This window comes from Rhineura floridana, chromosome 4, assembly GCF_030035675.1.
Source record: "Rhineura floridana isolate rRhiFlo1 chromosome 4, rRhiFlo1.hap2, whole genome shotgun sequence".
In the NCBI taxonomy this organism is placed as follows: domain Eukaryota; kingdom Metazoa; phylum Chordata; class Lepidosauria; order Squamata; family Rhineuridae; genus Rhineura; species Rhineura floridana.
Genome location: NC_084483.1, coordinates 152047271 through 152064323, shown reverse-complemented (window position 1 = coordinate 152064323; position 17053 = coordinate 152047271).

Here is a 17053-nt window from a genome sequence, read left to right as displayed (position 1 = left end):
GTCTGGCTAACCTGCTAAGACAACAGAGATCAATACTTGCAGCTCTTTGTCCTGTAAAGTATGTTCCTGGACTTTTTGAAGTCCTTGATGTGAGATGGGCATATAAGCAGCTTGATTAATGCTTTCTAATTCCTTTTGTCTGGCTTGCGCTTCAAGGGAATTGAGTATCTCATAGTATTGCTTGTCAGTGTGCCTGTCATGTGGCAAGGGTGCTCTGGATAGGAGATCCACTATGTACATCTCAGCTCCTTTTTTATACTGTACTTTCAAGGGATAGCATTGTAGCCTAAGAAGCATGCGTTGGAGGCGTTTTGGAGCTGATAGCAATGACTTCTTAAAAATAACTTCTAGAGGCTTATGATCGCTGTCAACCTTAATGCATTTCTGACCTCATATATATTGGTCAAATTTTTCACAAGCAAATACAGTAGTACCTCGCATTAACGTACTCAATGGGACCAGAGCAAGTACGTAAACCGAAAATGTCCTTAAAGTGAAGCACTACCTTTTAAAACTTTTTTTACCTCTCCTTCATGCGGAGCCTCAAAGCCCGGCGCTAAAGCCTCTGCTGCTGCGCTGCCGCGCCTCTCAGCTGATCATGATCCCACCTCCCAGCTGATTTGCTGTCTATTTCCACCCCACTCTAAAGCCTCTGCTGCTGCGCTGCTGCGCCTCCCAGCTGATTGTGATCACACCTCGCAGCTGATTTGCGGTGGCGCATCGCGTCTATTTCCACCCCCAAGTGCTAAAGCCTGTGCTGCTGTGCTGCGTTTCTGAAGAAATACAGGCATATGGAGCGTGTACGTTATAGCGAGGCGACGTTAAGTGAAACAACGTTAAGCGGGGTATGCCTGTACTATTGCTAAGCATTCTTTTTCAATTTGGGCATAATGTCCTGCAGTCTGTGATAAAGACCTTGATGCAAAAACAACAGGCTGTTCTTTTTTGCAAAAGTACAGCACCCAGGCCGGTTTAACTGGCTTCACATTGGATGGTGACATCTTCATGCATATCATAATACTTCAACACGGGATGTCTAGTAACCAAGTCTTTGATCTGTTGGAGGGCTGCATCATGTTGAGGTAGCCACACCCAAGTTGCACCCGTGTCCAATAGTCATCTGAGAGGCTCACAAACATCGGAAAGGCAAGGAAGACATTTAATCAGATAATTAACAAATCCCAGTAACTGCTGAAGAGATTTGGTATTGGATGGTTTAGGCATCTGCCGGATATCACCTTTTCTGGATCTGGTTGTAAGCCTTGAGATGTTAGGAGGTGTCCCATATAGGGTACTGCTGTCAGTCGTAGCCTCATCTTATTTTTGAGTTTCAGATTGACTTTTCTCACCCTTTCCAGGAGAGATATGAGGTTGCGATCATGGTCAGCTATGGCATTCGCCATTGAATCTCCACAGCCATATACCAAAATGTCATCTGCAATTACACTGATTCCATTAAGACCTGCCAGTGCATCTTGTTGGCGGCGCTGATATTCTTCTGCTGCTGGCTTTATTCCAAAGGGCATTCTCAGCCACCTATAACGTCCTTCCAGGATCCAAAATGTAGTAAGGTGGCTGCTTTCTTCATCTAATAAGATTTGCCAATACCCATCCTTTGCATCTAAGACAGAGAATATTTTTGCCTTGGCAAGGTCTGGTAAGATTTCTTCTATGGTGGGCATCTGGTAGTGAGCTCATAATGCCTTGTTTAAATTACTTGGATCTATACAGATGCAAAGTTTACCAGGTTTCTCTATGGCTACCATGCTGCTTATCCACTTGGTAGGTTCTGTCACTTTGGCAATTATTCCATCTTTTTCCATTTGTCTTATTGCAGTTATGATTTTTTCTTTTAATGTGACAGGGACTTTATGTGGCATATGTAGCACTGATTGCACAATGTCATCCACTTTGAAATGTAAGGTGCCTGGAAGACAGCCAAGTCCCTCAAAGACATCATGGTAATTTGTAAGAATTTGTGCCTTTGCTATGCCACCTTGTACTTGTCCCATAGCCAAGGTACTGTTGGCTTCAAGTCTGAGTGTATGGATGTCTTGTGTAGTATTTAATGTTACCAGTTTCATACGTTCACTAGTGCTTGCTGAGAGGAGGGGCTTTTGCCTGGAATTCACAATCTGGAATTCTAGCTGATATCTTTTTCCTTGATATTCTCCCTGCAGCACACATTGACCTAGTGGTGTGAGAATTGTGCCATCATATAGTCTCAGCTTAGCTTTGCTTGGTGATGTCTTTGTCTCTCCATCTTGCATGATATTGAGATAATCTCTGTAACCCATTACATTTACAGATGCACCACTGTCTATTTGACATTCAGTGTCTTGCTTGAGCCAGGACTGCAAAGCCAGGTGCTAATACAAGTTTGACAAACCTCTTTTTTGTCTTAGTATGCACTGTTTTGATGTCATGCATGTAGAAAATATCACTGTCTGATTTACTGTATAGATCATCATTGCCTATCTGTTTCACATGCTGTGCAGATTTTTTCTGTTTAGATTGTTTGCAAACTCTTGAATAATGATTTCTTTTCCCACAGCTTTTGCAAATAGTTCCAAATGATGGGCATTTGCCAGGATCATGAATTTTGCCACAGTATCCACAACTCTCACTTTGAAATCTTCTGGGCTCAGCACTGTTTTTGCATGATGGCGTATGCATGTTAGAATGTTTATTTTTGCTGATATAATGCATGCTATGAGCTTCTGAAGGGTGCATTTCTTGCATTCACACAAGGGTTTGTTCACTAGCCTTGCATATGTCTATGGCTTCCTGCAGAATCAAGGCAGGCCTTCGGAGCATTCTCATCTGTGCTGTCTTGTCCTTAATGCCTATAACCAATCTGTCTCTAATCAATTCTTCTTTCAAAGTGCTATATGCACATGAATCTGCCTTTTGGTGTAATTTAGTAACATATTGATCTGTAGTTTCGTCAGGTTCTCGGGCACATTTGTTAAAGAGATATCATTCATATATAACATTTCTAGTAGGTCCAAAATGCCTTTGAAGTGCTTCTAGCAATTTGCAAAGATCTTGTTTGTCTGCTGTTGTAATATCAAGGTGCTGCTGGAGCAAATGACATTCTTTTCCCATCACTGATAGCCGTGTTGGAACCCTAATCTTTTTATCTTTGCTATCCAATCCTGTTGCTATTTCAAAATTCTCCCATTGTGCTTTGAAAAACATCCAGTTATTAAAAATATCACCTGCCATGTCCATGGGCCCTGGAACTGGAATCATGCTAGCTGCCATTGCCAAAGTGTCTTCTTCTACCACCAGTGTGCTTGTTGCCTTTGCAAGCAGTGGTGCTTGAGCCCTCCTTTTCTTCAGAAAAGTAGATTCAATTCTGATACCATGTTTTAATAGTGCTTTCTTTGCTGACGGAAGACAGAAACCTCCTTGCTGTAACTAAAGCTTTATTAAGAGAATGCTTACAAGATCTACTGTGCTTGCTCAGGCTCCTCCCACCTGACCTTTACACTAGAGCTCAGCCTTCAGAACTCCATGGCAGTCTCCCTGCAGTTCCCTCTGCTGGAAGGAACTGCTACCTATTATATGTACTGCCTTCAAGTCAATTCCGACTTATGGCGACCCTATGAATAGGGTTTTCATGAGGCTGAGAGGCAGTGACTAGCCCAAGGTCACCCAGTGAGCTTCATGGCTATGTGGGAATTTGAATACTGGCCATACCTATTATAACAGTTAGCTTGTCTTTCATCCCCACCAGCCCCAATGGGCACCAGCCACCACTGCTAGCCATGTTGGTGTTCCCACAACAAATCTGTGTAAGGTCACCCTGGAGCCCATGATTTGGTCATGGGAATTCAGACAGCACTTTGAATGGATATCAGTCCTATATCTGAGTTGATGCTGAAGAAGACAGACTACATTATTTCCCCCCTACAAACAAATGCCTTACCATGATCCCTTTTAGAAAGATAAAACAGCTGCCCTGAATATGTGTGTCTTACATGCTGTAATATGAAACAGGCTTTATATTGGAATTGTTGCATGATTTCCTTAGTAACACTGTCACCCATGTTCTCATAGGATTACGATATGTTCCAGTACTTTAACAGATGCATCTCACCCATTGTTGCTGATCTGTACTTGCAAGTTTGAAGCCATTTGTTACATCATTGTGCAAACAGACACTCAAAATGTAATTGCATCTTGAGCTTTGTAGATGGGCATCTTTGTTGGTAGCAATAATCTTATAATAGCTGCTAGCTAGCTAGATTCTTGAGTTACAGATTAGGGCACACCCAGTATATAGGAATTTCTACCAATCACTTCTACAAAATTTAAGTTATGAGGAAATCACAATTACAATTACCAGATGCTGCTGGTTCAAACTAGCCTTTAAATCTATCAGCAAAATAATAATAATAATAATTCACCCTAAAGTCCCAGGGTGGGTTACAACAACTTTAAAATACAATCTCAAAAACAATTTAAAAACAATCTAAAATTCCAAAATAGAGAGGGTCCTAAAAGTAACAAAAGGATGGGAGGGCTAACAGTGAGTTACCCACAAACACCATAATCAGAGGGATTGCCCCTTTCCAAATCTGCCTGCCTGTCTCCTCTCCTGGCATCTCCACAGCTAATAGCAACATTGGGAGAGTGATTTAAATTAGAGAAATAGGAGAGAAGAAAAGGGTTAACCACCTTCTCCTAGCACTGATACAAATCCCCCCTCCCCCATGGCTGCTCTTGATCAAAGGTGCTGGGAGATTCAGTCATGGATCCCATGTTTGGCTGTAAAGTGGCCTGACTGGTTTTTAAATAAGCAGATTTGAGGCAATCCAAGCAAACCACCATAGCCCATAGAGGAGGCTGGTGTTTTGGGTGTGGGTTGGTAAGCAAAAAATGGCTTCCATCCACTTTACTTTTAAAGATGGATGTGAAGTGAGGCTTGCTTCTTTGTAGTTATCCTAAACAGAACAACTGGGGTGGGTGGAGGCTATGGAATTGTAATGCATCCAGATGAAGGTGATAAAGCATGTGAAGGGCCTGCAGACCAAGCCCCTGGAGGAAAGGCTGAGAGTTGGACACGTTTAAGCCTGGAGAAGAGATTATTAAGAAGCAATACGATAGACATCTTCAAATAGCTGAAGGGCTGGCATATAGATGATGAAGCAAACTTATTTTCCATGGCTCCAGAAGGCAGAACCCAAACCAATGGGTACAAATTGCAAGAAAAAGGATTTCAGCTAAACACCAGGAGGAACCTTCTGACAGTAGGCACCGTCTAACAGTGGAACAGGCTGCCTCAGAGTGTGTTGGATTTTCCTTTCTAATGCTGCATACAAACCATACATTTAAAGCGCATTAGTTTCCCCAAAGCATCCCGGGAACTGTGGCAACCGTACCTCTGTATAGACAGCCACAAATTGGATTTGCCAAGGACCTACATGTAAAGTCCAATGTTTGTAGAACTGAATATCCTGGTTGTGCCCCAAATTCTTTTTTGTTTGATTTTTAGGTTAATCTTTTTTATGATTCCAAACCTGGGTTCCCTCCTCCAGTTCAAAACTGGGAGCTGACAGGCTGGAGAGAAACTTTTTAATTTGTTTATTCTTTATCAATATCATCTTTATATCCATTCCACCTTTCCTCCAAGAAGCTCAAGGTGGCATTCCTGGGCCTCCTCTTCCCCATGTTACACTCAGAGCAACCTTGTGAGGTAGGTTATGCTGAGAGACGGTGACTGGCCAAAAATCACACAATGAGCTTAATGGCTGGTTTTAGCCCTGATCTCTCAGGTCCTAGTCCACTTTATACTCCTCTACCTTATTCCACATTCTGGAAAAAAGACATAGAAATTAATAAGCTGGGGGAGGGGAATAATATTTTCCCATAGGTCTGGAAATTTATGGGGGCCTTGTTAACACACAGGTGACTGTGACACCTTTAAGATTAATCTGACTCCTTTAAGATTAACCAATTCAGGCTGCAATCCTCTACATACCTATCAGGAAGCAATCCCCATGGAATTCAGTGGGGCGTAGTTCCCAGTAATATACAGATTTTTTTATTTGAATCCACACTGGAAATGATGATAGCAGAGACCCCTTCTGAACCAAGACACAAGTGCTAAGAACTAATAAAACAGCAATGTTTAAGTGTCCACTGTCTCTTTACAAAGGAGGCCACACCACTTTTGTCCCAGCAGAGAAGCAACAGTTATAACGGGGACTCTTCTGAACCAAAGTAAGACACTTTTCAGTTTAGGTAGGTGCTACTTAGGGTTGCCAGGTCTCCAGTTTTCACCCGGAGACTCCAGATTTTTGGGGTGCTCTCCAGGTCTCCCAATGAGTTACCTTAATCTCCAGACTCTCAGTTTTCATTTAAAAAAAGTTTCTAGGTGGTCTGGTTCCCAAGATATACACCAAAATGTCACCCCCTCCACAACTTCAGTTAAATGAGCTCATCACTGGCTGCTCTAATCCCGCCCTTTCAGGTTTGTAGCCAATAAGTGAAGTCAGGGCTGTGATTGACAAGGCATATCTACCTTTGCAAGTCAGAAGACGTTTCCCCCCCTACTTTTTTGAAAATCTCGTCAATTGAGTAAGTATATAGCTTGCAGTCTTTTTCTCTCTTGTTAAGTTTAATTTTTTCTGGGCCTTTGAAGAGGACACTTCTTTGAAAACCATCCCAATATGAAGGTTTAATCCAGTACTTGCTTTTCTGGGAATAAAGCTGCAATGCTAATCCCACATACCCAGAATAAACCCCATTGAATTCAATAGGACTTACTTTTGAGTAGACATGGTTAGGATTTTACAAAAACTCAAACTAACAAAATTATAGCATTTCTAAAAAGCATCAACAGCTATCCAAAAGCATTCATCTTGTATGGAGTCTTTCCAACAACCCTGTGAGGTAGGGTTGCAGACTGGAAACCAAGGCACCTCACAATAAGAAATAAATCCCTTTAAAATCCAATAACCATAACAACAAGTATAAACAGTTGCAAAACAGCTTAAAGTGGCATGGTTCTGAATTTTGGGTTGGGTGAATTAATTTCCTTATCATTTGAGGTTGCAGTTCTGTGCATGCTTCCCTGTTTGAGTAAGCCCCACTGAATACATTGGGACTTGCTTCTGAGTAAACAAACACAGGATTGTACTATAAATATCTTTACAGGTTGTGTAAATAATAAATATATTTCATAGTCATGCTTATATAAATATTTCTTCCTTCTATGTCCCAATAAGTATCTGAGTTCACACTATGGTTGTACAGTATTATTTCCTCTACATTTTCAATGTGCCCTTCTTCCTTGGGGTGTTCATGTTTCCCCTCTGTTGTTTTCATCCTGAGGGGAAGATTAGGCTGAGAGATGGTGAATAGCCCATAGCTGATTTCCATTTTAAAAAATAATTAAAACAATTTACATGCAGGCAAAGTTTATTAAGTAGATCCACACAACACATTTAAAGCATATCCAATTTGCATTTAAAGCACATGACTTCCCCTAAAGAATCCTGGGAAATGTAGTTTCCCCCTCACAGTTATGGTTCCCACCACCTTTAACAAACTACAGTTCCCATTATTCTGTGGTGTCATTCATATGCTTCAAATATGTGTTAAATGTGCTTTAAATTAATGGTGTGGATCTGCACTAGGTATGATGTGCATTCATTAATGAATTGAAAAGAACAATAGCAAAATATATATTTTTAAACAGGAGAAGGGTTGTAGCTCAGTGGTAGGGTATATGCTTTGCATGCAAAGGGACCAAATGCAATATCTGGAAAAGACTATTGCCTGGAATCCTGGAATGCCAATGCTAGTTCATGACATCGGTACTCAGCCAGATGGCATCAAAGGGCCTGAGCGGTATAAGGCAGATTTCTTTGTTCCTAAAAATGGAAAGAGACCCAAGGGCCACAGTAACTCTAAAATTTGTTTATGTATTTTAATTACAACATTTATATACCAATTTATTGTAAAAAAAATCTCAAAGCAATTTTTAAAAAGAATTAAAACAATAAAATTATTGGCAAAAACAGTTAAAGACAGGTATTTAAAATATTCAAAATAATAAAACCAACAATGAGTTAAAAATAGGTAAAAACATAATAGCTTCTACATGCCTGGGTAGGCTTACCTAAACAAAAATGTTTTTAGCAGGTGCCAAAAAGAGTACAATGAAGGCACCTGCTAATGTCAATAGGCACGGAGTTCCAAAGCGTAGGTGCTGCCACACTAAAGGATTGATTTCTTACAAGAGCAGAACAAGTACTATGTGGCACCCATAAGGTGGAAAGCACACCTTGAACTTGGCCTGGTAGCAAATCAGCAACCAGTGCAGATTTCAGAGCAGAGATATTATGTGCTGATAGGGTCTCACTCTTGTCAGCAATCGTGCCACAGCATTCTGCACTAACAGCAGCCCCCAAGTCAGGTTGTCCAGCATGAGGATTTCTGTGACCTTGGCTAACTGGCTGCTAGGATTTTGTTAGTTTTGGTTTTTGGTTAGGAATCCTGACTGGTTGTGGGATGCTGAGTTTTCTGCCTTATTCATAGGAATCTTGTTGTGGTTGGTATGGTATTGCATTTAGGAAATCATCACTGTCTTTTGTTTTTTTTCTTTTGTTTGCATTTCATTTACCTTTATCCTCACTCCTTTCATCCATAGAAGCAGCAACAGTGGTTCCATGTGCTCTGCCCAACCCCCTTCAACCCACTGATGATACACCTTGTTGTTTGTTTCTTGCCCAATAGTGCTAAAAGAGAATTCACATACTGGGCAGCATGACTGCAGTTGTTGTTGTTCTCCAGCTGCTGTTCATGAAGGTAGGCAAAAAACCATGTGTTTTCTCTCTGTTAATTATTATTCACTGGAATTGGGTTAGCTGTCAAAGTGAGTTTATAGTAGCCCACAGGGTAGACAGAAAAGAGTAGAGAATCATCTTACTCTTACTCATTTCTCAGAGACCTCTTTCTGAAGTGAAGGGGCAAATCTGTAAAGAAATTTGGAGTAGCCATGTTAAAAGATAGGAGCAGGGCATTACAGGCAGGGGGTTGCCAGCCCTACTTGGATGTGGATATCTTTGCACAGGATCCCTAGTCCAGCTTTACCAACAACACAATCCAAACCATATCTACTGAGAAGTAAGTCCTACTGAGTTCTATGGGGCTTAGTCCCTTAGTAAGTGTGTTTAGAATTGCAGCCCTTTGGGGGCATCCATCTTTATTTCTGAGTGCTCCCATCTAACTGTTGGTGCGTGTGGAATTGCGTGTCCGGCACTGTACAGGTGAACAGCGAAACGTTCAAGAAATCCAAGCACAGACAGAGATCTTGGTTTAAGAGTCCTTTACTGTGGAAATTAAGGCAGCAATACAGCATACAAGACTTCTCTCTCATGATTACAACACCTAGCAAGAACTGCTTCCCCCACAGAGCTTCTTTTGGTTTCTCTCCAGCCTTTTGTAGATAAGATTGGTCTCGCTGGGCACAGCTGCCTGCCAACGTCCTTGGTGCTCACCCTGGCTGGATTAACCCCATAACTACAGTTTTTGCTCTCTTACTCATGTGAGGCACATATGCACATACACACATATCCAACAGCCCCCACCTGTGTCTCACATGTACATAATAATAACATATGGGTTTTATCATGCATTTCTACAACTAATCATAACATTCAACTTTCAATATTAGTTGCAGCCACTCCAAGCTTTATTTATTCACTGAATTTTGGTTGTACACATGTTGCATATAATGTTTCTGTGTCCATTTCACGTTCAATGTATGCACGCGGGCCGCTGACTATACCCACTGTGAATCTGTCCGGCGGCCTCCCTATGTTAGACCTCTCGGAGCGCCTCAAGGGAACTGGAGCTTCGGCTCCCACTGTACCACCATTATCTGTACTTGTACCTGGCATGGCTTGTTCAGGTGCAGTCAGATCATCAGCTTTTCTTTTCTTAGTTTTACGTTTGCCCCATATTAATTCATTTAGAGCATCTTTCAACGGTATTTGAGTCTCTTCTGTTTTCACCCCTTGCATTGGTGCATTGTCTGACCCATTTAGGACAACAGACTGGTTTTGGTCCCATGGCTTGACTGAGATCTTTATGCTCCTACTCAGTACGACTTGCTGTGTCTTAGGAACCCAAACCCTGTAAAAAGCATGTTGGAAACCCAGCACAAATGCTTCCTGTGCTCTGGGAGCCAGTTTTCCATGCCTTTTTCCCTTTGGAATATGTACCCAGCACCTAGCCCCGAACCGCTGAATGTGTTGCACCCTCAGCTTTCTTCCCATGAGTTTCTCATAGGGTGACATACCAATGACACTGTGTAACACCCTGTTGTGTATGTATGTTGCATACAAGATGCACTCTCTCCAAAATGAGCCTGCTAGGCTGGAATCTCCCAACATGGCTCTCATCGATTCCTGAGGGCTCTATTTTTTTCTCTCTGCCACCCCGTTAGAAAACGGAGAAAATGGAGCTGTGAAGTTTTGATCTATTCCCTTGCTTTCCAGGAATTCATGCAATGCTCTGCCCGTGAATTCCCCCCCCCCGATCTGAGCATATACGTTTCACTGTAATGCCATGCTGTGTTTCAATCCTCCTGATAAACAGATGTAGCTTTTGTTCTGCCTCATCTTTTCTTTTCAGTAAATAAACATGACAGTACTTCGTAAAGTCATCAACCACGACCATAAAGTATTTAGCACCCCCTCGTGAACTTTGTATCGGCCCTGACAGATCAACATGTATCGGTTGGTAGGGAGCGGTTGTGGTGCATTCCACCTCTTTATTGATGGGTGCAACTGTAGCCTTCGCTTTACAACAGGCATCACAACCCATCAGTTGCCCACACTCTGTCAGTTTCATGTTTTCACTATGTGTAGGGGTTTTCTTAATAGTCTCATAGTTGGCATGTCCTAACCTTCTGTGCCAATCATGCACACAACCGTTATGTGTCTGCCTCTCTGCACTCAACGCAGCACACCCTGCATTATTGCTTTGTATTATGAACTGTGAATCTGTTAGGCACCCTTACATGCAGACCTCATCCCCCCTTTGCACAATACATTTCTCTTTATCAAAGGTTACAGTATAACCTATATTAACTAACTTCTTCACAGATAGAATATTGCTAGCTAACTGGGGTACATACAAAACGTTTGTCAGAATACCCAGCTTACTCAATTTCACTGTGCCTCGTGCCAGAACGTCCCTCCTGGATCCGTCCGCCAACAACACAGAGTCTTTTACTGCTCTCGACGTGTGAAATAAACTTAGGTCCTTCAAAAGACAATGGGAAGCACCGCTGTCACACACCCATTGCGTAGCGATGGTTTGAGGTTTTTCTGCACTTACAAAGTTCACACTTGACTGCTTCCAGCCACTGTCTCTGCTTTTCCGCCTGGCTGCACAGTTCCTTTGTATATGACCCCGTGCTCCACAAAAATAACAGGTTTTCAGCCCCTGCTGCTCCTTGAAGTTAGACTGCCTGCTTTTGACAGCTTCCTTCAGCTCAGTTCTTTTCGTCTCCTGTCTTCTTTGCCATTCTTGGTTCAGTTTTTTCTCCACAAAGTCCAAATTCAGATCTCCATCTGGCATAGCCTCCATGGACATCACAAGATTATTCCAGGTTTCGTCAAGTGAAGACAAAACTAAGTACACCTTTTGAAGATTGCTGTGCTCAATCCCTCTGTCCTCCAATTCTGCAAACAAACGTCTGAACTCTGTTAGATGCTCAGTCATGGTGCTTTCCTCAGTTAGACGCATCTGGTACAGTTTCCTCACCAAGCAAAGTTTGCTCCCCGCTGTCTGTTGCACATGTACAGTTTGCAACACATCCCACATCTGTTTCGCCGTGGGTTCGTCTCTCACATAGAGCAATTGAGAGTCAGAGAGTGCCAACGTAATAAAAGCCTGTGCCTTCTCATCCTTACACGTCCAGGCCGCCTGAGGGACTGCCGGTGGGGTGGTGTCGATAACTTCAAACAAGTCTTCTTTAATCAGGAACGCTCTCATCCATAGCTTCCAGCTGGCGTAGTTAGTCTCCGTGAGACGTTCCATAGGCATGCCTGCAGACATATTTACTGCCATTCTTGCTCACCTCTTCAAGGCATGATCAAGCTGCCTTCCGGAGCACTGACTTGGATCAGAACGGATTTCACTGCACTGTAAAGTGCGCCGGATCTGGGCCCATAACCCTGTTGGTTCATGTGGAATTGCGTGTCCAGCACTGTACAGGTGAACAGCGAAACGTTCAAGAAATCCAAGCACAGACAGAGATCTTGGTTTAAGAGTCCTTTACTGTGGACATTAAGGTAGCAATACAGCATACAAGACTTCTCTCTCACGATTACAACACCTAGCAAGAACTGCTTCCCCCACAGAGCTTCTTTTGGTTTCTCTCCAGCCTTTTGTAAATAAGATTGGCCTCGCTGGGCACAGCTGCCTGCCAACGTCCTTGGTGCTCACCCTGGCTGGATTAACCCCATAACTACAGTTTTTGCTCTCTTACTCATGTGAGGCACATATGCACGTACACACATATCCAACACTAACATCTCCACAACATTAGGCTCCTTTCTTCCTACAATGGCCCTCTGGTGACTGGCCTGGCCTGAGGACACTTAAACCCTTTTTGCCAGAAGCAAGTTGGCTAGATGAAATATTTCCTACCCAGGCTCCATCTTTCAGCTAAGATTTTTATCTTAATTTACAATCAGATAATTTTTTTGTTTGAACTGTATGCACCAGTCAGGTGTGGTTGAAGCTTAATGTATCATGCTTAATGACATAACTTGGGCCCACCCCATGACATAACGCAGGCACTCCCCTATGACATCACTAGGGCTCACCTCCAAAACCTCAGGGTTTCGGATGATTCTGACCTGACAACCCTAATGCTTTTGTGAAATTGTAATGGTTGAGTGTCCACAGTAGCTTTGCACAAAAAAACAGGGAGAAAACCAGAACAACTTGGCCATACCCCTATGACCACCATTGGCCATGACTTCCTAGCAGCCATACCAGATCTAGTGGGCACCAACTGTCACTGAATATTGTTATTTATTGATTTTAATGGCTTTAGATGTATTGTGAACCATGTTGAAATTTATAAATTTATAAAGGAAAAGCAGTATGTAAGTTTTAAAAACAAATATATATATAAATAAACATATTGTAATATTGAAGTTTTGGACAGGAAAGGGTTAATTGAGTTCAAAGTACTGTTGGAGACTGCCTTAATGTCCCTGGCAAAGTTGACAAGCATCTCATTTGCTAGATGGCCCACAATGATTTAAAAATAGCTTGAGACACCTTTGAAAGGTGAGAGCCAGATGTGAATAGGGTCTTCAGCTTCAGTCAGACACGGAAGGAATGATAGAAAGCTGTGTTTAGGCCCTGTAAGTCTCTTTGTAGATCTGATGTGGGTCCAGTGGACTTTGGCTGTTTTAAGCTACACCTTCACCTACACTCAAACTGTATATTTGTAAATAAACACAAATATTGCAAAACACTAAATCTTCAGTGACGTCCTTCCAAAGTTAACCAAACCTAGCTAAGCGCTGTTTCCTGGAACTTCTCACTGCTCAGAGAAGTAGGGTAAGTATCACAGTATCAAATCTGATGCCTTATCTAAATCGTCCTGGCAAGAGATTTCTGAAGTTAGGGGGCCACAACCAAAAAGGCCCCATCTCTGCTCACTATCTGCTTCATCTGTGACAGCAGTAAGACTCAGAATAGGACGTTTGAGGATTCTTAATTTATGGGGCAGGCTCATGTGGAAGAAGGAGGTCTTTAAGGCACCTAGGTCCCAAGCTGTTAGCACCACCTACATGGATGGTGCATGAGTGATCCACAAACACAATGTTACTGAGTCCCCACAGCTGAGCTGCATATAACATGAAATAAATATATTGAGGCGGCCTCGTTCCATCTCCAGTGCAGTCAGCAAAAAAGAAGAAGAAATATATTGGTGAAAAAAACACCAGTGCTGAAAGGCCTTTAAATGGCATTAGCTCCAGGAACAGCCGGTTACCTGGGCAACACAGCACAGTTCATCACTTATTAATGGCACTTTGGTGTGGCTGTGCTTTGGAGCCTTTGCCTAGCACAGTCCTTTATCTCTAGGGATAACTACCCACCATCTTCACAGCTTATTTGTTTTCATCTGTTTATTGTTTAAAGAAGCAGATGTGTCTTCCTTTCTTTTCTGAACCAGTATCTTCAGTCTGGAGCTACATTCTTCTGGTTGCTTTATATTTCCTGACCCTTTACTGAGGTCCAGAGCCAATACTGAGAATTTCCCATGGTTTTTTTAAGGAAAGAACCAAATATATGGGACATCTGGGGATGGTAGGTGAAGATGGGATATAGCTACTAAAGATAAACCCATCAAGTGTTTAGACTGTATGCATTTTTGGACAGGGACTTGTTTTTATTGTTTTCTTTTATGTATAGTGCCATGTGCATCTGATGGTGCTATATAAATAAATAAATGATGATGATGATGGTAAGTATTGAATCCATGGAGTGTGTCTATTTTGTCAGCTATGGTAGATGATTATTTAGTGGGATTCTTTGCTTTGCAATAAAGTTTGCTGACAAGAGGCTGAGAATGCCACATGAGCCATAAGGTATACTCCAGGATCCTGTGCAACATCAAAGATCCAAGGCAGCTATTGGCTGATGCCAAGGACACAGTGCACAATCCAAAAATTATGTCGCAAGATACTTTTGACATCACAGGCAATTTGCAGTTGCAACTCATTTGCTACTGCTGTACATATTGCAATAGGTGTGCTCTAGCATTCTGTGATGTCAGAAAGGGCCCTAGAGCTTGCTTTTCAGATTGTGTGCTGTTTCACTGGTGGTGGTTGCATGCAAGCTGAAAGAGGCACCCCAGTATCCTCTGTGACAGAACAGAGGATTTGGGGACACAACTGTTAGGTGACACATTTTCACTTCTCTTAGCTACCTCACCCCGAAGGATGATCATACCAAGGATGGGGTAGTTCTTCAAAGCCATAATGGCTAGGCTGAAAATGCTTTTGATTCTAGTTTGTGTAAAGCACATTCTGGTGGTAACTTCCCACTTGAAAAACCCACATTGGATTGACTGCAAAGCCTGCAAGGATACCATGCCAGTTTCTGTTAGCTGTTCAGTAAAGTGACACATGTGAACACCTTGAATATCAACAACTGTAGGGATTAGGAGTGCTGTAGTGATAGGTGTGTCGGGAAAGTGGCTCTGCCCTACTACACCAGCAGCTCTGGCAAAGGCCTAACCCAACCAGTTGTCTATAGGAGGCCAACAAGGAACACTTGAGCACATCACTTCCCTGATTGTGATTCCCAGCAACTGGTATTCAGTAGCATATTGCCTCTGATTATACTTAAGATAATATAGCCATCATGACTAGGAGCCATTGATAGTGTTATCTTTATAAATGTATCTAATCACCTTTTAAAGCAGTCCAGGTTGTTCTTGCTATGTGCCTTCAAGTTGATTGCGACTTATGGCAACCCTATGAATCGGCGACCTCCAATAGCATCTGTTATAAACAACCCTGTTCAGATCTTGTAAGTTCAGGTCTGTGGCTTCCTTTATGAAATCCATCCATCTCTTGTTTGGCCTTCCTCTTTTTCTACTCCCTTCTGTTTTTCCCAGCATTATGGTCTTTTCTAGTGAATCATGTCTTATTGTGTGTCCAAAGTATAATAACCTGAGTTTCATCATTTTAGCTTCTAGTGACAGTTCTGGTTTAATTTGTTCTGCCACCCAATTATTTCAATCAATCAATCAATCAGTTTATTCGACCGGTTGGTCAGCATGAAACATGATAAAATAAACAATACATGTCAAATAAATATTAGATGACAATTTTAATACCATCAATAAGTTTAAATTTAAAATAGGTGTAAAATAGATATAAAACAACAAGATTATAAATTTTTTAATTTAGTTTAATTTTTACGGCTCAAACATAGGTTATACTTTAATAATAATGTTCATCAAGATAAAATCCAAGCAATCTCAGTTAAAAGATTTTTTTAGAATGTTGCATCTTAGGTTTTGAGCAGCGGCACTAAACTTAGCTACTTGGGCAGTTATTTTTGAAGATGTATCACCTAAGAGATATTCCGACCAAAAATGTTCAGATGCGTGTGGAAAAGAGGACAGCAGAAGAATGATTAGTTGATGCCTTAAGGTCCTATAGAGAGGACAATAAAGGAGTACATGTATATTATTCTCAACTACATCTTCCCCACAAAGACACACTCGATCTTTATATGGTATTTTGGAAAACCTGCCATCCATAACAGCTGAAGGTAAGACGTCCAATCGATTCCGAGAGAAGGTTTTACGGTATTTGGGGATTTCTAAATTCAATAGATATGACATTGGGGTAAAGAATTTAGAATTGTGCCTTTGGTTTTTAATTAATAATAACTGATGTTGGTAATCAATGTCTTTCAGACGCTGACGTATGTTAACTAAGGCTGCTTCAGGTCCCATAGAAGAAATAAGTTGAGAGGAGAAGCCTATCTTTAAAAGTTTATCTATCACTAGTTCCGCCCAAGGAGAATGGAAGTTATCATTTAAAATATCAGGAGCAAGACCGATAGGGTTAAAAGTAAGTTTTAACCAGGTATTAATCCTTAGGAGCCATATCTTAGTTTCTACTGATTGGACTCCGGCTTCCAATCTAAGAATATTATTGGAAACACATGTGGGGATTGCCATGATATATCTCAAGAAAGTGGTCTGAATTGATTCAAACTCATTAAATTTCAGATTCTTATTTACTTGAGAGCCGAAGATCAGCTGAGATATTATTTTGGCATTAAAAATTTTGATGGCTGGTAGGAAAGCTTGTCCTCCTTTGGAGAAGTAGAACTCCAATAATGCTTTCATCGTTCTCCTTGCATTGAGAATCATAAGTTTATTATGGATCTGATGGTTACCTGACGCTTGAAAAACATATCCCAAATATTTTAAAGAATTAACTTGTTCGATTTTATGTCCCTGAATCTGCCAATGATGGTT